Raw genomic sequence first — 26,153 nt, 5'->3', positions numbered from 1 at the left:
ATTTCTGTAATTCCAAAGCTGAATTTTCAGCAGCCATTACCCCTTCAGAATCTTCAGAATCACATAATCTTTCAGATTTCTCGAAAATAGTTCTCGTCCTTGACTGAACTGTAAATGTCCATCACAGTCTGTACAGTACAGTCTGTTAGAACTGCGTTACGTTTACCCAGAGTCTCTCTGTTACCCAACTCTCTAATAGGCTGAAGAGACATTTGCCCATAGAAAGAACATGTGCGGTGAACCCACAGTGTGAGACGTGACATCCATTCCCACTTTTTTTTTCCTTATTTTTTGAGCACTCTGGTCTTTAAAGCAATGAACGTCTCCTCTCTCTTTCCTCGCAGGTTGATTTACTGATTCCTGGCCTTGATGCTCTGATGTCTGCCGGTCCTGACCTTCATCCATGGATTAGTCCCTTTACGCCTGAGGCAGATCTGACTGACCAGATGATATCCCTATGTGTCACTTCTTGTGGGTCAAGTGAGTGATGCCTCTGTTTCAAATGACATTTAGTTACTAGAACAAGAGACCGTGAATGGGATGTAATGCTATGCATGAGTCGGAGACAAAAAGCTATGCACAGAAGAGTGTGGCGTATAAAAACAAGTCTCGAAATCCATACTGGATAATTTCATGCGCATTGCACTCTGTGGACCACCAATAATTAAAATGGCGAAATATGACTTGATTTTATTTGTCACATAAAGCCTAAAACTGGCAAGCGTTTTCGTGAATGCATATTGTGTCCGTGTTAGTGTGTCAGTGTGTACAAGACATACTTTCTCCCATCCCTCTAAGGCTTAACAGTGTCATCCAATCAGCGACAGGCGCTGCCTAGATGAACCAATGAGGATGCAATTGGATAGTATTCGTTCTATGGAATCAAAGGCACAGCACTTCTATGATATTAAAATGCACTCTGTCTTTGTTCATACCACGCCAAACCAAGAGAGAGAAAGGGGGAGGGCGAAGGGAGAAAAAACACACTCCACCAAAAAAAAAAAAAAAAACTTTTTGTATTCCTCCCCATATGTCTCTGCGGGAGAGCACGCAATGACTCTCCCATTTCTCGCTTTGAAATCTCTGCCACTTCAGCTGCATCCTCGAGCTTTTGTGAGTTTGAGACACTGTGCCTCGGTGAAGTAGGGCAACTAAAGTACAGTCTGCAAATCTTACCACCGCCATCTTGGCCCTTGTCCTTTCCTTTACTTGTTTTGTCCCAGTTTCCAGTGTTATATAGTTGTATATCCAGGTTTTTAGCCCACCCCAGTTGTTCTTCCTCAAACGTTTAAAAAACCTTTACATTTCTCTTCCGTTGCTTTGTTTGAATCAATTAAAATTTCAACATTTTTCTTAGCCATTGACCTCTCTGGACTCCTCTCTTCGTAATAATAGTACATATTGTTAGACTCTTCCTTCAAAAGAGGTTTTTAATTATGTTTTCTCTTCATTGAATGGGCCATTTTTTCTTTCTTTTTTCTGTATGGAGTGGAGATATTATTGGGCAAATTGCAATGCTTTCATGCAGATAAATGGGCGTTCGATAAAAGCCGCAGTGGTTTTTTGTAGCGGCCAGAGAGCTGGGCTGCATTGGGTGATAACCTCATCGCAGCGTGGGGTCAGGGGTAGGAATAGAAGCCCGGCTGAAAAAGGGATTAAGAAGAGCCGTCGAAGAGCTCCGGACTCGGACCACCTGCCGAGGAACCCAGGCGCGGTCCGCGCCTAATGTTTCTGATCAGCTTTGCCATTGTCTGTTCCCCTCTTTCTTTTCTGCCCTCAAAAGAAAGAATAGGACTGCCTCCCCATTTCCCTGAACTCAGATTATCTGTTTGCCCTTTTTGTTGTTGTTGTTGTTGTAGTCACTTATTTTCCACTATTTTCTACCTAAGCTCGGGGATCCATACTTTGATGGTGCTCTTGGCTAGATGTGGTTTGTTGGAAACATGCAAAAGGGATAGCTCACCTGAAATTTCTGTCATTGGTTTCTCACTCTCGTGTTGTTACAAAACCATAAGCCATTTTTTTTTTCTTTTGTTGAACAAGATTTTTACAAGGGGCAAAATATCCTGGTGAATATCTGGAGGAATGGGGCTGTCAACTGGAAAAAAGCCAAATAAAGAAACATTACAACATTACAACTTGTTTACTAAATATCAAGCCAAACCATAGTAATTGTCTTTAAATTGAGGGATTAGAATGCAACATTAATGTATTTATTTATGTATTTATTTATTTATTATTTTTTATACAAATGAGGTTTATGAATAATTTTGAGTCAAATCTTTTCAATAAAGCTTGTTCAATAAATATCAGTTAATAGCACTCTGGAGGTGATAATCAGTGGATAGTGGCTTAAATGTTAGTCTGTCTGCGACACAAAGCTGTTGAAGACATGGAATATAGTGTCTGAGTCATTTGTACTATGTGTGTGATACTTCTACGGTCGCCGTGATTTTGACAATTAAGACATGTTCCTGGATCAACATCTTCTGATGATCCTGAATCAACATTATTGTCCAAAAATATAGATTTAACCCAATCCCTAAACCTAACTCTACCCATAATTTATTCCTAAAATCAGTAGTAAAGTAGTATAGTCTACATCAACATACACCACCTAACAAAAGTTTAGAATATAGGATATATATATATATATATATATATATATATATATATATATATATATATATATATATATATATATATATATATATATATATATATATATATATATATATATATATATATATATATATATATATATATATATATATTCTTTTTCGTTTTTGAAAAAATGTCTTACACTCACCTAGGCTGCATTTATTTATTTATTTATTTTCAAAAATACAGAATACAGTAAAACAACAACAACAAAAAGAAATTGTGAAATATTGTAACAATTTAAAATGATTTTTTATTTTAAAATGTAGGGTATTCCTCTGATAGCAGAGCTGAAAATTCATCAGTCATTACTACAGTCTTCAGTGTCACAAGATCCTTCGAAAATCATTATAATATGCAAATTTCCATGCACACAAAAATTCTGGATGCTCTTGATCAGAAACTGAAACTTTGTAATATTTTTAATTATTTTATTTAATAATATAAAGTAATTTTGTAAGACTTCTTAATTTGAATCAATCATTTTAATGATTCTAAATAAAAACAATAAAAACCAAGCCAATAAATAACCACACTTTTATTGAAAGTATTCCTATGAAATGAAACAGAAAATATATAAATAAGTAATAAATAAGTTTTTTTTTTTTTTTTTTTTTATCCAAATAATTTATAGTTATAAGCTATTATTATCAGTGCATGTGAGCAGAGCAGAGCGTCACTATAGAGCGTTGTTCAGTACATAGGCCATCTACATCAGTTTACAGCACAATAGCGCTATTGCAAACAGGAACAAGAATACTGAACACAAGAATACATTAAAGATTTCCTGTCGGCATATTATTAAAGTGGACTTTACTGTTACAGTGATCATGAGTGATACATAAATGGAGCATTTGAATGGGCTATGAACACATAAATGTAACACACTTTCATAGAGCAGAAAATTAAGCTTAGCATCACACCGCTATGTGTGTGTGTGTGTGTGTGTGTGTTATTTCTAATTGTAATACGATTTTTTTCTGTATTTTAAATCAAATAATCACAGTCTTTTTATGGATTAGATCCTTCTTTCAAAAACATAACATAACATTTTTTTTTTTTTTTTTACTATTTACAGGTGGTGTACACACATGATTTTATGGTATTGTCATTTATTTATTTATTTTAATCAAAAGCTGGAACACCGTAGTAAGTAAAATTATGACAGGATTAAAATTTTCGGGTTGAATTAAATGCACATGTGTTCACATGTAATTTTGGACACTTGATGGATCACTAACATTTAGCTTTCACTCTCACTGTGTGTGCTTTATGACTAAAAGAACTTCTTAGAATTCACTTTCTGTGACCTAATTTTACTCTCTTTTTGTTCTGAAAGGTAATAGAAAATTATGATGAGGGAGCATCCACTCATCAGTGTCTATGGTCATTTTTTATTCATCTTATATATTCACACATTAGCTGGAGGGGCTTCTTGGAATTTTTTATGTTCGCATTTTCTGAGCTGTCCTTTTATCAGTGCCAAAGAATATAAAAAGATCATCAAAAATTAATTTATACACACAAAAGCACCTTAAAACACATTTATTCCGCCCTATACATGTACTCATCATGTTAAACAGACACACACCAGTAAAAATCTTTCCTTATAAAAACAACATGTCCTCGGATAAAATATATCCCCGCACCATTTTTCATGGCTGTGGGCTGAAACAGCTGTAGTTAGATGCATGAATACTGATGGGGCCAATCATGCAGAGTGCAGTGCAGGTGTGCAGGTGAATGCTCTGTTTGGCAGTTGCCTGACATGTTTCTTCTCTTTAGCATGTGGAGTGCAGACAAGCTCATGAATAACAGGTCTGATGAATGGTCTGAGCAGGCTTAGCACTAACTTCTACAGCACCTGCTTCTGTGTTGCACCCCACGAAGAAGTGTGCATATGTGTGTGTGCTTGACACAAACTTACCAGAATAGCTATTGTGTGCACTGACAGCTGTGTGCTCGGTTTTAGACAAATAATTCATCTGTGCTTGATGAAAAACAGGCACGTTTATGCATTTCAGTTATGCGACGTGCGAGTCTCCTTTTCAGCAAAATATTTAGTCAACTTTCTTTTGATGAAGGACATTTATTGTGATGCCAAAAGCTAAAATATATTAATATCTATGATGCTATAAACCAATTTCTGTCAGTATATTACATTACTATGCTCTGTCCAAGAGCTTCTGGTTTATGTATGTAGGAATAGCTCAAAGGCAGGATATGACTCCATGAGGATGGTTTCTAAAAGATGGCTGTCTTTAAGCACACCGTAGAGTTCCCAAGCATTTTTTTTTTTTTTTTTTAAAGCAGCCGACATCATGTTCTGGAATATTCTCTCTCTCTTTCCTCTCGTAACGGCTGTGGTCGGCCGCTCTCGGCCCGTGCCAACTACCAATAACTATATTCCAGGAAAGAGCTCCACATGTTCAATTATATAATTACATCATCTCAGATTTAGACAGATGTCCCATAATACGTTTCAAATGCAATCAGCCGCACTCATTCGCCACGTAATGCATTTGGAGAAGAAAAATGATGTCCGCTGAGCTTAAAACAGATCATATTTGTTGTGTCGGTGCTTCTGTTGCGTGCACTATTGATAATGTTATTATTAGTATCGCCGCAAGCTCCATTTAGAATTTTTGTTAAGAACAGTCAATGCATTTTTATGGCGACCGCTTAAAATAGGCCTTTTTATCATGGCAGGATATATGGATGTGCACCAGACATTAAACATACCCACAGACAACTAATTGTCTAGTTAGAGAAATAGCATAATAGGATGAGGATTTTAATATGAAAATCCACAGCGATCGTGCTCCATACCTTGAGACCTGTTATTATCCTCCGGCCTCAGTTCTCCACCAAACCTTTCCCGCTCAAATCCTGACGGTTTTAAAGCGTATCTCCTCACATTGTTCGGGAGACAGCGCGCAAATCCCTTTAGCCTTGTGTCCAGTCCAGAGAACTCAGAATGAGTAATTGTTTACTTTGGAGACAAAGCCGAACTGTAGTCATACAATAGTCGTGGATACAGAGACATTTTTTGTCAGCGTTTAAGCTGCTCTTGAACAATTTTGGCCACACAAGAGCTGTGGGCTCAGCTTGGAAAGTAGCAGTAATGTAATTGGCCCAGTTACTTGACCAAATTGTTTTCCGTACAGTTCACTGTATGTGTTCTTGTTTTGTTTTTCCCTCTCTTTAAGTCTTATTTTAAGATTAGGCCTATGGATCTAATAATCAGGTGCACTTATAATACGGTTTCATTTGTAACATTAGTTAACATGATCTAACAATTCATAATTCTACAGCATTTATCAATCTTTAATAATGTTAATAGCAATGTTTTACAAATACGTTTTTGAGATCAAAAGTTGCGCCTGTAAACATCAGCACTTTTAACTGACATGAACATGAACATGTCATTAACTAACATCAACAAAGGTTAATACATTTTGATAAACTATATTGCCATTGTTAGTTCATGTTAGTTAATGCGGTAGCACTTTATTTTACAGTCCTGTTCCCCATGTACATACTATGTACTTATTAAAGTAATTACAATAACTATGTAATAACTAGGTACTAACCCTGAACCTACCCCTAAACCTAACCCTACCCCATTAAGTTACCCTGTGCTACCAGAACTTTCTTAGATAAATACACTGTAAGTACACTATAAGTACATATAAGTACACGTACTGTAAAATAAAGTGCAACCGTTAATGCATTAACTAATGTTTACAAAATGAGACCTTATTGTAAAGTGTTACTAATAGTTGTAAAGATGTTTTTTGAAATGTGGCCTAGATTAGTAAACGGACGCAAAATCATTTAAATCGCATTATTCTTTTAAAGGCCAATGTTTTGTGCACCACTGATCACTGATAAGAAGGAATTGAAATTATATGAATGAGACTTTATTAATATGCACCATTCAGTTCAAAACAGCATCTTGACAGGTTGAAGATAACATTGATGAGCCGCCAAATGACAATTGCATAAATAAAGTGTCCATCTCACTCATTTTTTCAATCGTAGTAATAACCCTAAAATGGAGTTGTTGAATCTTGTGATTGAGTTTGACAAGGGAATGGAAATGGTGGCGAAGCGTTTGAAAGGTGACCTTTACAGATGAGACTCTTAGGACAGACTGGCACAAAGCGTCTGCTTTATTCGTAAACCCGTCTCCATTTGTCACATCAAAATGTAGAAAAGAGAAAGAGAGAGGGGAGAAATAAAGCCTATTTCATTAAAGGTAGATTTCCTCTTCCATAGCTACCAGCGATATATCAACTCACCTGCACGGCCACCTCCCATTGTGCAGGAATCAGATAACTCCACATGCTAATCACAACAGCTGTGAATAACACCACTGACCACAGGGTTGACGTGTCCCCCCTCGATCTCTTACTACACACACTCCAGTGGTCAATTACGTCCTCAAGGCAGCTCAGTAAATACTAATCGTTTCCTCATGAAGACAAAACCTGTCCATTTTTGTGAGCTGTCACTTTGGCTTCCCGACAGATCACACGGGTTACTTCTCTAAAGGTGTTGAGTTATGAGAACCACATGCAAATCTGTTCCACATGGGGAGCGAGTCACATTACGGACATGACAGGATGCGAGCCGAGCAGCCGGAGTCAGAGAAATGTCGTGTAATTAGATCTGATTGGTGCCTTTTTATTTATTGCTATATTTTTAATCAGTAAAAACAAACCCTTACTCATACAGTGCATCTGTAAGAGGCACAAATATCATCGAGGACTGAGCGGGTCTTAAAGATTCTTGATATTGCCTCATCTTGGATGCGTGAAACTCGTTTCTTGCATTAAGAATGACATTTTAAATAAAGGATTTTTGTTGTCTGTTTTAGAATTTGCACACATACAGTAATTATATTGTTTTATTATATTAATGTCCAATGTGTGTGTTGATTTTTACTAAGGCTAAATTTATTTAATTAGAAATACTGTAAACATAGCAATATGTTAAACATTATTACAACTTCAAATAAAGGCTTTTTTTCTGCAGCCATTACTCCAGTCTTCAGTGTCACATGATGATCATTCAGTAATCATTGATATGTTCTGATTTGCTGCTTAGAAAACATTGTATTATTATCAGTGTTGAAAACAATTGTGCCTAACAATATTTTTGTAAAAAACATGTGAGAAAGAAAGAAAGAAAGAAACAATGTAATACTTTTATTTCAAATTTTCTATTTGTTATAGGATCCAAAGATAAAAAAATGTATCATGATTTCCACTAAAATATTAAGCAGCAAAAACTGTTTTGATCATTGATAATAGTAGGAACCATTATTAATAATTTAGCACGATGATTTCTGAAGTATCATGTGACACTGAAGACTGGAGTCTGGAGTAACGGCTGCTGAAAATTCAGCTTTGCCATCAGAGAAATACATTTCATCTTAAAAAATTAATAGAAAACAGTTATTTTAAATATGTACAGTATATATAAAATAATAATTTTATTTTAATATATCATATATAATTAATGAACAATATATAAATCAAGTGTGTGTGTGTGTGTTTGTGTATATATATATATATATATATATATATATATATATATATATATATATATATATATATATATATTAGCACACACACACACACACACACACACACTCACTACTTAATTAATTTCTTCATTGTTCATTAATAAAAGGGATATTTAGAGCATCGTACAACCATGCATACATATACATACATAAAGAGCCATGTTCTCACGGGGAGCCAGGTTTAAGTTCAGCCTACGTTGTGTCCCACTTCTTTTCTCCTTCCCTATATACTTTTATGTCAGCTCTATGTCCTATAAAGTAAAGGCTAAATGCCCATAAATTAAAAGAAACTGAAAAAAATTTGTGAGAAAGAAAGATATCTCTGGTGACTTTGTTAGTATTGCTTGATAGCAGAGGAGCGAGTTGTCCCTATTCAGAGTCAAATTCAAATGTATGAACACCCTAATAATAGGCTTTCAGCAGGTAATATTCATCCTCTGTTAGACATAAGTAGGCCCAATATACGTAGAATCTGAAGGGCTCTTCCCAGCATCTTAAAACTAGGTCGAAAGTCAGCTCTGTCACAGGAGACTGAGAACAGCCCCGTATTAACATAATGAGACATATCACGTCAGTAGGTGGCAGATTGCATCTTTCGTTCTTTGGCATGTACTGTAGCTTGAAAGGTCATCCGGAGCTCCTTCACCGAAAACCTCTCAGGGTTCCTACACGCACACGTTTGGCAAGATTTGCAGTGATAAACTTAATGCTTTTAGTACAACGATACATGTCGCACCCATGTAGGCCTTTACCTATGGGGCTAAAGCAGGAGCGTCGTCCCACAGCCGCAGTGCAAGCATCGAATTACCCCTCTCCTGTAACCGACAACAGCTTCTCTGTGGAATGACATCACCACCAGTGCATACCTGCTCCTCAAGCAAAATGCTTCCAGCCATCTATTACTGCATAGCACCATATGAGTTGAATCATTACAACATTTTTCTTGTTACATTCTGTGCCAACTTACTTTAATGGGATTCCTTTTTCCACAGCCCTGTTGTTTTATTTTGCCGACCTGTTGTTCGTGCTCCAAAATTAAAACCATGGCACGGCATAAGTGCGTTGTAATAACGCGATCTCCATTTTCTTCTCGGCTTTCGCAACTTGATTTTTACCCCCCTCCAAATCCCTCTTTTAGAAAGCAAGCCTCTCCACAGGGAAAATTAAACAGAAACATTATACCTTTCTTTTTAAAGGAATCAAATGTGCGTTCCTTCTCTAAAGTGTCAGTCAAACTCCCACTTGGTGGTCTGGACTCGTGATTGTCTGCGCAGAGACTGACGCTGACAGCTATGGTGGTACATGGCAATTATTTTAAGAGGAAAAAGATTACAGTGCTTTTTATCAATTAGGTAATAGTCAGTAAACGGCCATAATGCCTCAGATAATATCCTATCTTAAAACCAAAACATTATTTTATTTCAAAAGTTGTTTGACATAATCTGTCTTTTGGTGTTAAATGATGCGTAGCAAATTAAATGTAGTGATTGCTGTGCACATACTTGGAACAGTTTAGCTTTTTCTTTTTCTTTCAAAAAAAAAAATGAAAATAAAATCATGAACAAAATGAAGCACATTAAATGTTTGATTCGTTGCTGAGTTCACATCACGTACTGTATGCTTCATTTATCACCAAGCGCTGAAGTTTTAATCATCTGTCTTTGTAGAATATTTACTCACACAGATGAATGCAGAAAGGATTCAATCAATCTTTGGAAGAAGAATTGCGTTAAAACAGAGCTGTGATTAAATGTAATGAATGATTATAAAACATATGCTCTGCTTCTCTGATTTCGTCAGTTGTTGGAAAGACACTGGATCCTGTTTCCCACAGATTTATAAACAGGACAAGCACCAATCTCAGTGGCATCGCTACTGTAAACGGAAAGTGGTTTATTGTGTCTGCTCAAACACAAACAGCCCTGGTCCAGTCTGTGAAGCCATTTCTGTAGGATTCAGAAATGAGATCAGATCAGTTTATGATGGCAGCAGTTGATTTGTGCCTGTGCTTACTGTGTTTAGACTGGCCGCCGATACACACACATGATCTCCCAAATGCACATCACCAACTTTGCTGACACTTTCTTAATGCCCCTATCCCATAATAGGCCCACCTTAGGTTGGAATCCCCCAAACTGTGTGTGTGTGTGATTTTCTTTTATCGTGTTTGTGTTGCCACAACTTCTCACGTCTTATCCAGTGCGTGTATGTACGTGTTTTCAGTGTGTGTTTGACCTTCTTGTGAATTGTTGCTTCCAGCTTAGTGTGAACAATTCAATTCCTCATCATGATAAATCTTACAGGAATGCCACAGATAGCTGTAAGCTGCCAAATCTTGCATCTTGGCTGAATTAGTCCCTGCAGTTATAAAGTGTCAGTGAAAATCTCTGAGTGGAAAGACTCGCACGAACGTAACTCTTTATTAGGCTACATGTGGATTGACTCTAAGATGCTGTATTGATGCTGTATTGATTACACAGGTTAATGAAGAACAAAGCGTGAGGCAGACAGTTGAAAGAAAGAGAGCAAGACCTCGATATACAAGACACAAAACAATCAAACGGGAAATCCAATCAAGTATCAAAGTGCAACAGACGAAGAGTAAACGTCTAGGGGCGAAAAAGAGGAAGAGAAAAGGCTGTGCATGTCAAAGAGAGAGACTGGGATCACTGTCAATATCTCAACACTTATCTACGAGGAGAAAAGAAAGTGAAAAACACATTCCAGCTAGTGCTGTCTGTAACATGTGCCAGGTAGAGCGGGAACAGGTTAAATTAATCAGCTGCTCTTGTTGCTCTGCTCAATTCAGCTGTAGATACAGCACGGACCCGTATCTGCAGATGGGGGTCATCCATGAAATATGGTGTGATGTTTTCGAATTGATGGAGGTCAGAGAATAAAGGGAATGAATTTATCATGGCTTGGAACGGTACGGCTAAAGCGCATAGAGCAGGCATCCGCGTTGCGAGAGTGAATGCAGTCTTGAAACACTATTTTCTCTGCCCACTGGAAGCATGTTATTAAAAAGCTCAATTTGGTAAATTGAATGGGCGTACTAGATTACACAGAGCTCCTAAAAAAAGGGCCCATGACAATATGGGCGTCCAAGTTTTAAAAGGGGGGAGGGATCAAAAGCGTTGTTTTTGATGGCATGACATGGCAAGGCTTAGCTCCTCATAAATAATTGATGCTCAAATATTTTGTTATTATCGTTATTATTATTTTAAAATGGTATTTAATAGAGTATTTAAATTACAACTAAATTGTAAATTATTTATTAACATTATGATTAGGCAAATAAATAAATTAATTAATTAATTAATTTATTTATTTAAAAAAGCAGTAGCATTTTAACGTTGAAATATTTTTTTTCCTACAGTGTATTTGAAGACTTATTTGAAGGTTCCATTTTTTTTTTCTGTGTAACAACAAAAACACAATTCTTATACATTTCTGCACATACTTTATTTTATATTTTATTTTACTCTATTTCATGTGTTTCTGTGTTAGAACAACACATTAATTTAATAACTATAATGAAAAGCTGAGACAGTATTGTTGCTTTGCTGTCCACTGATGTTGACAGTCGTAACAACCTCTCAGCAGAACATTTAAAAATGTCACATTTCAGCGCCGGATCGCCTCCCATTAACAAATGAAGACTTGAGCTCAAGAAATGGAAATGCTTCCTTTATATTTGACATATTCTTGTTACAAGCTTTTTCATAAAGTGGAAGGAGACAAAATCAGATGTTTCAAAAAATGTTGGCAGCACGACTAGACACATACAGAATTCTGTTCAACCACAGAAATAAAAATAAGAAGTTAACTCCCTACTGCTCATGTAGAAGAAACTGCAACCTTTCCCCTTTTCCAATTATTACAGTATGTTTTGCAGATGATTACAGATGTTTTCTGTTGCGAGTAGTTTGTTTCAATTAAGAATGGAAAATAATATGAGCGTTGTTGTTTTGTAAATGCACACAAACACTTTTTTTTATTATTATTTATCTGCCTGCATGGAAGCTATCTTGCACCTTCCATCTGCTGCACATCTTATAAAAAAAATTAAACTTTCCATGTCTGTGACATATATGTACACATTATATATTCAATTCTCATATCATGTATGCAATTATACTAATATTGTTTACACGGCATCATGAAAACAGCGCTCGGCAAGCTTCTCTGGCACGTGAACACACGTAATGAAATAACCAGTGATGTGCATCTGCAGAGCCCCGATGGTCACGTGACACATCTGGAGGTTTCCAGTTCTATGCCCTAGTTGGCTGGAGATGAGGGAGACCTCACAGCCCTAAAGAGAGAGAGAGAGAGAGAGAGGGATGACATTGACTCGTCCTAACACTTCAGTGGCCGTGTGAGGGATGCTCCCATGGAGGTGGTGGGGGGAGGGCTATATCTCAGCGCATCGTCCTAGCGTACATGTGCCAAACTGAGACAGTCCCACACATCCACACTGACAGCAGAGCTCCAGATGATAATTAGGAGAGGGAACATCCCGGGTATGTGAAGGAACGGATGATGCAGATATCCATTAATATGTATTATGGACGATGTATTACTCTGTGCATCATGCCGCTGTTGTGCTGCAGGTAGGATTGTATGGGCATAGCCATCACATGCAGAGCTTGGCGCCTCTGTGTGGATATCTGCTTCTAATCACCTATTCTGGTGCAGTGAGTTGTGCTTGCCAGCTCAGTGGCTGTCAGCGTGCAGGACAAGAGGGAAGTTTTGTATTTGTGGACACTCAGGGACAGGATGTTTATGGCTCTGTATGTAGTCAAGCATGGTGCGAAGTCGGGATCTGTCATTGCCAGCATCTTCTGCCCACTCGAAGCCGCCCCAGAGGCACTGACCAAGCGGCATCCATCTCTCTCTCTCTCTCTCTCTCTCTCATACACACACACACACATACGTAAACATACACTGGGCCAGCAAAGTGGGAAGGAACGTGTATTCTTCTTCTTCTTCTTTAGTTCTCAACTTGGTTTTGTGGTTTCAACGGGTAGATTGTGACCCAGATATGGATCCATGTACATCAGAAATTGTGGAATATTGTTAGAGTTTAAAATAAACGTTTTCTGAATATATTTTAAAATGTCATTTATCTCTGTGATGGCTAAGGTGAATTTTCAGCAGCCATTTCTCCAGTCTGCAGTGTCACATGATCCTTCAGAAATCATTCTTTTATACTGATTTGCTGCTCGAGGAACCTTGAAGAGATGAATTATGTTGGTCAGAAGAGAGAAAGATGTCAAATTTGCCATCACTCCCATAGCCGTTTTATTAGAAAAACTAGTTCGGCTGTGTTATTTAACGCAATTTAATACCAAATTAATGCCAATTTATTTCAGGATTACTTCTGAACAGTAATATGAAGTTTTAGTTCTGTGCTGGTTCTCAACTTGATGTCCTGGGGCCTGAAGCAAAACGAGTTGAAAACTACAACTTTTGTTTGTCTGCTCACAACTTTTGTGCAGCAGGTGAATGGATCTGCATCCTGGATTGTGTTTCTCCAATCTGGACCCCCAGGTGTGTGAGTGTGTGCGCGTCTGCGGGTTGGATGGTGGTGTTGGTTTCGGTGTGGGTGGAAAATTGGGCTGTGTGTTAGGGGGTGTTTGTGTCCTGCAGTGGCAAAAAGAGAAAACAAGAGTGAGAGAGGAAGTGATGAAGGGTGAAAGCAGGGGGAGATGAGACACTTTGATGATGTTAATTTTGGGTTTATCTCACAGATGGTATGAATGATTTCTGTTTGGTCGGAGCTCATCTAGAACACTAGGGGTCCTTTTATCTTTCCTCATCTTATTTATTTATTTACCTATTTTATCACTGGACCCCCCACCTCCACCCCACATCTTCCTGAACACCACTACAACACTTTTGTTTTGATTTCCTTGTTAACATTTCACTTTATTGAAAATGTATTTCCCTTTGTATTTAGAGAAGCTCTATGTGGATTGATTTTGATAAAAGGGAAGTCTAGTCTGAAGAGCAAAATGACCATTCTCTTAATTGAAAGTCTCTACTAATGCAGAGTTTGAACGTAAGTGAAATTTCTGACGTTGAATTTGGCCAGTGACTAATACCTGTTATAATGCTGCTGATAAATATATATACTATATATATTTTTATTTTATTTTTTTATTTATTTTTTTTTCTTTCTGCATAATAGATTTAAACATGGTAAAACATGTTAAACTGAGTTAATTCAACTGAGTTATTAACTGTATTTCTAGACCACTATAATATATATCTATATACATATTTTTTTATATAAAAATAAAAACAAGGCTGCGAGAGAAAGAAGAATACACTGTACAATATGTTAAATAATATATATATATATATAATAAATGACATTTCGGATGTCGAATTTGGCTAAATAATTGAATAACTATATATATATATATATATATATATATATATATATATATATATATATATATATATATATATATATAAACATATAGTACATGCATATAATAAAAAAAGAGTTGTTTTAATATTGAAATATATGTTGCTTCTTGCTTGCATCACATTTACTGACAAGGAGATTTATTGATATGTTTATTTTGTGTATTTGAATACTCAGAACAAATTATGGGGAAAGTAAAAAAAATAAATGTTATAAAATAGCCCTTTAGTGATCTGATGATCCCCCACAGAACAATTTCATTATGCATAAAAACTGGAATTACAAACGAAATGTTACAGTAGCTGTGATTTCATTTCTGCATAAGAGTGTGATTTAGTCATTTATCTATTTGTGCTACGGTAAACAGGTCCTCCATGATCAAAATATACCTAAGCACTCAGCAGAAGCCCTGTGTCGACGTACTAGCCTCTTGTACTTGTGTTCTTCTGGGTGTCAGCGAAATTAATAATTCATACCATATACAGAGTAACTCTGAAATGAATCTTGACTGAAACTTGAGGAGAAGACCTGATTACATTCATTTAGCTCAGCACATTTAACCCAGGAACCTTCTAAAACCATTCAATGTTGACTTATGACATGTGAATTACTGCTAACTTTCTAAACGAAGGTACGTTTTACATATTAAAGCAAAAAATGTATATTGTTTTGCATACTGAGTTGTAAATATGCTATGATCTCTATGGACAAACAGTTAAAGCATCTTTAAAATGTGTGAAACTGAAAAAAAAATTAAAAAAATAAATACAAAATCACAGAAAATACTCAAATAGAAATCTGCCATAGAAACAAGGATGCTGTGAATTTGTGTGAGTTTGGTAGAGGGTAATTGAGTGCTCTCCTGCGGGGCTGGGGATCTCTTCAGGTGTTTTTAACCGAGAAGCACACCACTCTGGGTTAAGACGGGTCAGGCATCGAAACTTGCTCAAATTAAAGCTTCTTCTCCTTTCACTCAAAGTCTTGTGTCGTTGCAGAGATTCATAGGACTTAGTGGAAATATTTGAAATGTGCCAATGTAGGTGCTAGGAGCAGGTGGATGAGGTCGGGAGCATCAGAGGTTTGTTTCAGTGGCAGTGCCAATTTTAACTTGCTGTGCACTCTTCATTCATATTCCGAATGGAGGCATCTCGCTTTTTTGTTGTTTTTCCTTGTATCCTTACATTCTGTTTGTTAACTGTGTAACATGAGAAACCTGTGGTCATTTTAATCTAATTATAATCAAATTAGTTTTGAAATCAGTAGTTTAAAAATATACATTTATTTATTTATTTCCATGTAATGTAAGTGATGTAAAGTCGGCCAGCTTGTCGCAAAATAAACACAGGTTGGTCAGGGCTCAGATGGGAAGAGAGTTTAGTGCTTATGTGCTCAGCCTCTTTTTCTTTTTCTTTTTCTTTTTTTTTTTCTCATTTAATAACATAATTTCATTTAAGACCAATATTGCATGTCCACTTTTTTATTTGGTAAGTAGCAGTCTGTCAATCATAATAGGACAATAAACCCCTTCAGGGTGATATCACCTTATTTTGCTATATATATATATATATATATATATATATATATATATATATATATATATATATATATATATATATATATATATATATATATATAGATAGATAGATAGATAGATAGATATATATAGATATATGTATGTATGTATGTATGTATATGTATATGTATATATATATATATATATATATATATATATATATATATATATATATATATATATATATATATATATATACACATATACATACATACATACATACATATATCTATATATATATATATCTATATATATATATATATATATATATATATATATAGTGAAGTGCTTTTTACAGGAAAAATATTTATCAAGGACATATGTGGTAATTTTACTTTGGATGTTATTAAATATATAAATATATATATATATATATATATATATATATATATATATATATATATATATATATATATATATAATTTTAATAACATCCAAAATAATATATTTATATATATATATATATATATATAGAGAGAGAGAGAGAGAGAGAGAGAGAGAGAGAGATAGTAATAAGAATAAATTAGGTAACATATCAGTTGTTTAATTTTTAAATAACTAGTTCATTATTTTACAAGTATATTCTCAAATATGTGTAGCTCAAATATGTCAGTATATTAACAATATATTTAATGACATAATCTAATGACATAAAAATATTGTCAGCCAGTATGTCCCAAAAATCCCATCTGATAATTGATGTGATGCTATTTGCAGCAACAATTTTGCAACAATATTATTTATTTGTTAAATACAGTAAAGTTCTGCCAGCTGCCATTTTGTTTTTAACACAACATAAAAAAAGAAAAGGTCTAATCTAACAGAAATCTAACCGTTAGTTTTACACACACATATGCACACATATGTACATTACAACATATAGGGGAGACCGGGGATGGTTGTAACACTTTTTTCTTCAACGCCTAAAATTACCTTTTTCTTTTGGCTACAAGTCTAAAACTTCTAGGCAAAGTACCCACATGTTTATACTACAAATGGAAACAATTTAAATGTATTCAACTATATCACAGACTTTGTGAGATGATGACAAATACAAGGTGGTCCTTTGTTACAACCTACCCCACTACTGGGGTAGGTTGTAACACATACTGGGGTAAGTTGTAACAGGTAGACAAAATATACAAAAACTAAGGGTACTCCAAGTGATTTGACACAAAAACAGTTTTATTTTAAATGAATGACTGCAACAATAAATATGTGTGAATATGGGGAGTGTATGAGCATATTGTGTGTTTTTGTGCATGTGTGCCTTTGTGTGTGTGCATGTCTGTACGTGCACATTCATGTGTGTGTGTGTGTGTGTGTGTGTGTGTGTGTGTGTGTGTGTGTGTGTGTGTATTCTTGTTTTTGTGTCATATCAGGACACAACTCTGTATAATGACATGGGTATGACACAGGTATTACAAGGAGAGGGTGACTTATGAGGACATAACCCATGTCCCCATTTTTCAAAACACTTATAAATCACACAGAAAGAGTTTTTTTTGAGAAAGTAAAAATGCACAAAGTTTCCTGTGAGGCTTAGGGTTAGGTGTAGGGTTGGTGAAGGGCCATAGAATATACAGTTTGCACAGTATAAAAACCAATACACCTATGGGATGTCCCCACTTTTCACAAAATGTGTGTGTGTTTGTTTGTGTGTGTGTGTGTGAGCAAATTAACAGACGTATGTTTATCCCCACTCCAGAGAATGAACAAATGAAATGCATTCTTTACCAGTCACAAGTTCTAGTAATTCTGTAGAATTGTTAAAATCACAAAAATGTTCTTGGTTGTATGTAAGGGGATGGTTGTAACACTTTCAAAACACGTGTTACAACCTACCCCTTCACTGTCACCCATTGTTTAGCAGGCTGTATTAGCACGGTGCTTTGAAATTGGCAGAAGGTTGATACACCATTCTTTACTAGAGAAACTACAGTTTGACCTGATATAACTCATACAACATTATCTACAACGGTAGAAGTACTAAACAAAATATTATCTTGTTAATTTTTTTTACTTTCTGACCTCAGAATTAGATTTTCTGCTGTAGCTTAAGGAGAGATAGCAACACAGACTGGAAAACCTCCATGTGGGATTGTAAAGGAAGCCTGATGAAACTGAAATTGTCACATGACTCCTATCTTGCCCCTGATTCATGGAATTGGTGGTGTTACAACTCTCCCCGTGTTACAACCATCCCCGGTCTCCCCTACATATATTCACATTATTATTATTATTATTATTATTATTATTATTATTATTATTATTATTATTATACAGGACATCAAACTCTTCTGCAGTATGTCCTGCCCCCTGTGTTTCGGGCTTTGGTAAGTGTTAACTTTTAGCATGCAAAATAACAACACTTCCAAGCGCAGTGCTGCTCCTCGGTGAGAATGAACTTCGCACCCCGAATGAAAACGTAAAACAGATCCAAACCCATGAGCTGCTTAAGAGACACAACGATGATGAGAAGCTCGTGAAAGTCATTCATCAGGGTTCGGCGTTAGTCATGGATGACCCTTCATCTATCACTGATCCGGTGCTGGTTAGACACATAGCGCACTGATTGGACGCAGCGGGGGGACCAGACGCGCTTCACATCCACCGCCGAGCCGGATCCAGCGCTGAGGAAACACACTCTTGCGCGAATTATCTGTAAACTCTCGCAGCGCTTTCAGGTAGACATGCACGCGCGCACTCCCGGCTTTGTTGTATCTCTGTGAGGAAACAGCGGCTGCTCGCGTAACTCCGTATCTCGGTGTATCTGGACGGTAGCGGCTGATATTCGGCGTATACGCACATGAGTGCTGGACACATCGATCACCTCCGACCGATCTCCACCGTTTGCTCTTACATTCAGAGAGGAGACAGAAATATCAGTCTGTCAACATCTGAGTGACTCTCGCGCTCTCCGGACTATGTCGTTTTGACGGGAGCTGCTGTTTGAAGCGAGTTGAGGAGGACTTGTTTCGCAAGAAACATCTCTCTGTTTTGTCTTTCCCTGAAGAAGTTGAACGTCGTTTAGTGAAGTTTTCTCAATGGGATGCTGAAACACATCAACATCAGGTAAGAAGACCGATGGCCGCAGCATGCGCGAGCGCTTAATTATACACACTTTTTTTTAAACCGTTTTATAGAGACAAAACAGGTCAAGGCAGGGTTGATTTAATTTTCATTTATTTTGTTAAAGCGTGTTTTAATTATTGTTTTATTGTTAGAATTAATAATAATAATAATAATAATAATAATAATACATTACTCTTGAATTAAAAATTAATTTACAGAGAAAGTGAGTTCGTCGCACGAAATACATGACTTTAAGTTTTTATAGTTTAGTTAAGCGCATGTTAATGTATATAACATAAAAACAATAGGTGCACACAGGTTGTAAATGTGTTCACGTGCGGTGCGTGTATATTTTTAAGAGCAGCGTGGTTCTATTACCTCTATCTACTTGACTTCTCTATCTCCGTTGTCTTTCAGTGAAATATTTAAAACGTGAATTCGCGGCACAACAACTTAAAATTGTGTCATAAAATATCATCTCAGCTAAACACTTCTGACAACGTGCATGTTTTTACAGTAAATGACAATCAAAATGAGCAGTGTGCTGCATGATAAAGTCAGATCAGTAAATAAATCAAATTAAAATCGTGTATTTAAATTACATATGAAAATAAATAGCATATGAATGCCAAGATACCTGCATCTTTATAACTTAAATACGACATTTTAACGCGTTTTCTATGAATGCTAGGCTAATTTGTAAGATTGAGTTTTCATTTTGAGCAATAATTGATATAATTTAAAAATGGATTTTGAAAGTAGTTATTTGACTTTGTTACAGTGTCCTGTGTAAACAATAATACAATATTACACTGCTCATGTTGAAGTTGTTTGTGAGTGTTTTACACAGACCTGCTTTAGAGGGAAACTACTGTATACAGCATCAACTAATTCACAGTGTGCTGAAGATGTGTCAAAGTAGCTGTTTTCCAGAAAAAAACTGTAGTATTTATTTTACCTAGTCATTTTTCTGTGACTACAGTTCTTTTCTCGTTTGTTTAAGCTTTATTCTCTGCTCTGAATGAATGTTCACTGATTGATTAATTAAAAGCATTAAAAAAAAATAGAGTGTGTTTTCCAAGCAGTTTTTTTTTCTCTTTATTTTTGAAGGTAAAAAATAATGTTTCTATTTTTTAGACATATTACAACATTTGCTTTGGTGACTTTGCGACATATTGCTTAGGTGACTTTAATGGCAGTAAGGGTGTCTTTAAATTACTTCTAATGTCAAACTGATGTGTACATCATTGAGCCAAACCTCTAAAGCACATCATGGATTACAGACTACCCAATAATCTATACAGTATTCCGAAAAACAACAATAAAAAAAGGTTATTAGTTACATTTTTCTTATGAACACATACCTGAAGGTTGTGTTTCGACAGATAAAGAAGAAACAACCTAACACACACACACACACACAGAGAGAGAGAAAGAGAGAGAGAGAGAGAGACTGAAAACAGTGTAGAAGGTATCATGGTACTGAGGTATCACCATGTACTGTAATTGCATTGAAAGCTGATTCCGACGATAGTGATTGGTGAAAGATTCCTGGCCCACCCTAAATGGTCTTTTGTTTAAATGTTAGTGTATATTGCTCGTTAAAGTCACGGACATCAACGGATATGGCCTCCCTTTGAATCATGGTCCTGCACTGGCCTTCTATATCTCTATTCGGAAACATGTTTCAGTTTCCTGGTTGTTTTGGCTGGTTTAGGCCCTCTACTGAAGGTTTTGTGGTATGATTTATTTTGTGCCAGTATTTTTAAGCACATATCTGACATTCAGTTTATTAGAATTCTCTAGTTCAGGTCGGTCAGGTCAATTCGATAGCGTAATCTGTGACCCAATCATTTATATATGCACAAGAGGTTTGAGACATGGTGCAAATTAAATATGATTTATATGATTTTTGTATGAATTTGTAGACAACGTATGCCTGATTTACTTTTTCCTTTAAAACGTCATAGAAATGTTTGAAAATGTATTTGCAGGGAAACTAATGTATTATTGGGGATGTATGTAATAAAACGAGTAGAGGTTTAGCTTTGTGTGTGTGTGTGTGTGTGTGTGTGTGTGTGTGTGTGTGTGTGTGTGTGCGTGCGTGCGTGCGTGTGTGCATGCTGAGAGACCTTTGACTAATCTGAAGTGTAGCTGAAATCAATTTTTGATGTTGCCTTGAACTTGGCCTTTGTTCACTTGAGAGACAGGGAGAGGGTAAAGAAAGGGACAACAGAAAAACTTGAACTGATTTTATTATTTCGCATTAAAGTTGGAGTGATTGATAGGAGCACTTTCAAACTCTGAAGTGTCATATATCTCGTGACAGAACAAGGTTGTTTTTTTGTTGTTGTTGTTTCTAGAAGACCTGTGGCAGGCCGAGGTTTGTGGGACGGAGAGAGCGTGCGCATGTTTGATCTCACATCAAATAAAGGAGCAGGAAGGCACCATTTGTTACTGTAATGATGCTAATATTGTCACATATAGTGGCCCTCTTTCCCTCATAAAGGCCACTACAGATGTTATTGGCTGGGGGTTGTCATGGTAATGGGATTCACAGAGGCTGGATTGATTGACAGAACCTGTACAGTGAGGCCAGATGTTTTATCATCTCCTTGTTGCTTCGGCTTTCACACCTGCTAAAAAACTCAGAACACATATCATTTCATTATTCAAAGCCAAATTAGTCAGCATCTTCGTTTTAATCGCTCCCTGTCAATGGGTGGCAAGACAGCTAATTGCATAAACATTTATTTTCATGTAATTTCATTTTCAAGGCAATAAGACTCTAACATGATTAATAATCGTCAGGAGCACTGTGATTGGAAACAGATAAATACAAATAGGCATTGTTGTTCTGGCACCGCTGTACGTTTGTGCATGTGAATGAATGTGACTATTTGTATCTTCGCACTTCCTTGCTGATGGTATGGGACTGATTCACCAGCTTGTTAAATGCAGTGCATGAACAATCGGGAGTCGGCATTGCATGTACACACACACACACACACACACACACCAGCGAGGCCTGAATGGTGTGTAACATTTGGAGTAGGCTCATTGCTGCCCAGCCATGCTTACAGATGGAGACACTAGTGTTTTCCGGGAACCCAACACCAATTCAATGCTCACTGAGTTGAGTGCACGTGCCAAATGACAGCCGAGGCCTTGTGCCTCTTTACAACGTTCTTTTGTGCACGTGCGACATAGGTGCATTGTAACGTATTGTGGAAGAGAGGTGAGGAAGCAAATAATGTTTTTGACTTGCGTGACCCGATGGAGTGTTATGCGCAACCTATGCGAGGCTTAATTAAAATGTCACGCGGCAGCTCGAGCGTATTGATGTGCCGCTGTTGTGCCGCTTAATTGACACTTTGAGGGATGCACTTTCACTTGTCTGTTAACGGTCGGAGTGTGCTAATATTTCAGAGAAGGAAGGAATTGTCTGTGTTTAAGACCCATCCCCTTGACCTGGACTCTTTAATGCAAAGCCTTTTCTTTTAAGTCTGTCACTCTGATTTCTGCTGAACTCCTCAATGCATTGAAAACACAGAGAGTACTTCAAATAGGATTATACACAGGCACTTGCACGGGCGCACTCTGATCAGAATCCACTCTTTAGAGCCGGTCAAAGCTGTAAATCATTTTTAAATGGTAAAACGGATCGCTAAGTGTCTAATAATGCCATTACAGACAAACAAAACAAATCTATTCTCATGGAGACTACCAAAGAATTTTTAGGCTAGTGTGACACCACTGTACTGGACACCTTTTCTCATTGTCGTCTCCAAAGATAATGTTGACTTGCCAGCATAGTGTTCAGTTGATGGCGGCTGCTTGTGTTTGCTGGAAATTTGAGGAGAGCGGCACGCGTACCAGGAAATAAGAGGTTTGAGTCGCCTTGTGTGCTTCAGAACAGCTGGACAATGAGGGAATCCTTTTTTTCAACGTTCAGTAGGGTTTTGTGTCTCCGTGTCTCTAGGTCGCAGTACTTGGCTTCTCAATTTATTTTTCAGAGGGGTGAAAGCCATTCGCAGCCTTCCAGAAATTCTTTTTCTCTTCCGCTTTTATAGAGAAAGAATGGCGAATGAGCTCTCCCTGTGAGCCGCGATGAAAAATTCATGGTCTCCTCCCTCTTCGAGCCATTATGTTAACATCTAAAAATACTTTATTTCACACTGGCGCCTCTGTGATGGTCACCGATAAACAAACTGCAAAAAACCACCAGCTCGAGCTGGCAACACTTTGAGACTGGCAAATAAATAAATCCAACTTTCCAGTTGCATCAAAAAAAGTTGGACAGATCTGGTGTTACATGCAAGCGTATGTCTTTTTGGTGAAATATGCAGTGCGACCAGCGCGGAACACAAAGATTGTGTGAATTCTGTCGAGTGTGAAACAGAGAAATAACCAGCAGCTTTTAAGTTGGCTCCACCTCCAACCTTAAATCTAATACCCGCCCCCATCTTATGGAAATTTCATCAGATTTATAATTGACAACAGTTATTATACAAGGCCGGTTTGGTGTTGTTATGCTGTGCTATAGGATTTGTTGTGTGCCCTTTGCCAACTGTCAAATTTTTCCTTGCCAAATGAATGATGATTGTAAAGGAGGAATGAGTAGTCAATGTTAGGTATTTCAGGTACATTGAAGTATTTCTGTCTGTTTTTGAAGGCGTTTAGCTTTTATTTAGGGATAGTTGAAGGAAATAAGACGATAAGGATCAGAACATGACACAAGCTGGAGTCGAACCCAGATAACTTGACACCAGATTTGTCTTATATCTTAGATACTCATATAATGTGCCTTTACCACATATGACTAGTATATGAAACACCTGCGATTTTAGTTAACTGTGGATTGCAACTTTAGAGTCTGTTTTACATTCATTACTTTCATTTACTTTACATTCCTTGACCTTATTACTGCTGTTTCTTTGATTATCTCATATTGATTTAGTTCAAAATGATGTCCAGTATTTATTTGGGGCTACTATATATATATATATATATATATATATATATATATATATATATATATATATATATATATATATATATATTTTTTTTTTTTTTTTTTTTTTTTTATGTTTTTATTTTTATGTTTTTGAAAGAAGTCTCTTATGTTTACCAAGGCTTTATTAATTTTATCATTATACAGTAAAAACAATAATATTCTGAAATATTATTAATATATTTTCATTTATTTTATTTTGAATATATTTTAAAATGTGATTTATTACTTTGATGGAATTAATCCAGTCTTCACTATTACATGAACCTTCAGAAATGATTCTATTTCTATCTTCTGTAAAATTATAAATGTTTTACTGTCACTTTGATCAATTTAATGCATCCTTTCCGTATGATCGTATTACTGTAATATCTTCACAAAAAAAAAAAAAAAATGCACTGCCCCCCAAACTTCTGAAGAGCAGTGTGTGTATGTGTGTGCGCATGTATCTCTTTTATAGTTCTTCTTTTTTCACAAGGTTAGAAATTCATTCCTGACGCACTTGTCCTTTCCTTTGACTAACTGCGTGTCCTAGTCCTCTGCTTCGTTTGTGTGTACCTGTGCGTCCTTCGCGGAGTGCTGAATTTGGATTGGCTGATGGCATACCTGCCGTCAGACACTTTTATAGAATAGGACAGGTCAGTCATCTGTGTGCCCGTACCTTACAACACCCGCCTTACGACGCTTCACCTTTTAAGTTCTCTTGTACTCCACTCCTCTGCAGCCGGCACAGCACAGGACTGTTCATCACAGGCGGTCTACTTCTTCTGTGACCTCTTAAGACCCTCATTCATTGGACTTGAGAGGCAGGTACGCTGTGTACTCCATTTTTGTATTTTCTCATGATTGTATGGCCTTTATTTAAAAATATATATATACTTCGCATGTTTAGACTGTTAAGATTTAATAGTGCGAAATTTATAGGTGAATATGTTTAACATGCTGTCATTGCTAGCGACGCAATGGCATTTTCTTTCTTCTTTTTTTTTATAATTTTTTTTCCTGATAATTTACCAGGCAATAAATGATTGAAGGAAGAATACTTATCTGAGCAAGTCAGCGGTCATAGTTCACCAAGTGCCAAATGCTGTAATATTTTATACTTCATTGTTCCCATTTTGTTCCTCCAGTATCTTTTTGGGCATCCATATTTTATGAATGCCGCAGTAAATAAAATGGAGGCCGCTGTGTGTAAGTGCGTGAGGGAGGGATGTAAATATGAACTGTGCTCTCCCGTGGCAGAAGAGGGGTTCGTGCAAAGGTCTTTCTGGTTCTTGGTGAGGCCATCAGTCTTCCCTTTTGTCACTGATACAGCCAATCCAACGCCCCCCGCCACAACTCCTTTCGGCTTTCTTGGAGAGGATTCAGCTTTCCTGCGGGTGCAGCTTTGTGACCAGCATGGCCAGCCCCACGTAACCTTTTTAAGCCCAGCTGCAGCGTTCCACGGCAGATATGTTCATTAGGGAGAGGAGCAAGGCTTTTGTCTCCCGTGTCAGCCGGAGACTGTGAGCAAGTGGAGGTTTTAGTCAAATACCACCTACTTGATCTCACATCGACTCAGGTGGAAAGGTTGTGCCACTTTTATTTCTTATTATTTGTTTTTCCTCTTTGTCATTTAAGGGGGTAAACTGTAGCCGTTTTAAATTTATATAAAGTGAAATAAAATCTAAATTCTCGCTCGCTTCTTCTGCATCCTTCCTTTCAGCATTCTCCCTTCAGCTGGAGCGTTTCTTTTGTAGACGCTAGAGAAATGTATCTTGTGATACAGTATGTTGCCTGAAAGTGCTCGGTGCACCGT

At 36.7% G+C, this 26,153-nt stretch overlaps 1 protein-coding gene across 3 annotated transcripts in view; it reads left to right on the top strand.

Moving 5' to 3' along the window:
* The first annotated feature begins 234 nt into the window (after positions 1 to 234).
* LOC113112654 (teneurin-3-like) overlaps positions 235 to 26,153 on the top strand; it is a 104,247-nt gene continuing 78,328 nt past the window's right edge. For 2 of the 3 annotated variants that reach the window (XM_026278446.1, XM_026278523.1), the window contains exon 1: positions 18,589 to 19,341. The gene's annotated coding sequence lies outside the window, so the exon portion shown is untranslated. Of the gene's footprint in view, positions 481 to 18,588; positions 19,342 to 26,153 lie in introns of those variants that run through there. The other variant, XM_026278607.1, reaches the window with a different exon arrangement.

Source organism: Carassius auratus, chromosome 1, assembly GCF_003368295.1.
Source record: "Carassius auratus strain Wakin chromosome 1, ASM336829v1, whole genome shotgun sequence".
In the NCBI taxonomy this organism is placed as follows: Eukaryota; Metazoa; Chordata; class Actinopteri; order Cypriniformes; family Cyprinidae; genus Carassius; species Carassius auratus.
The sequence above is the reverse complement of the archived record's forward strand: the minus strand, read 5'-3'. Positions and strand labels throughout refer to the sequence as shown.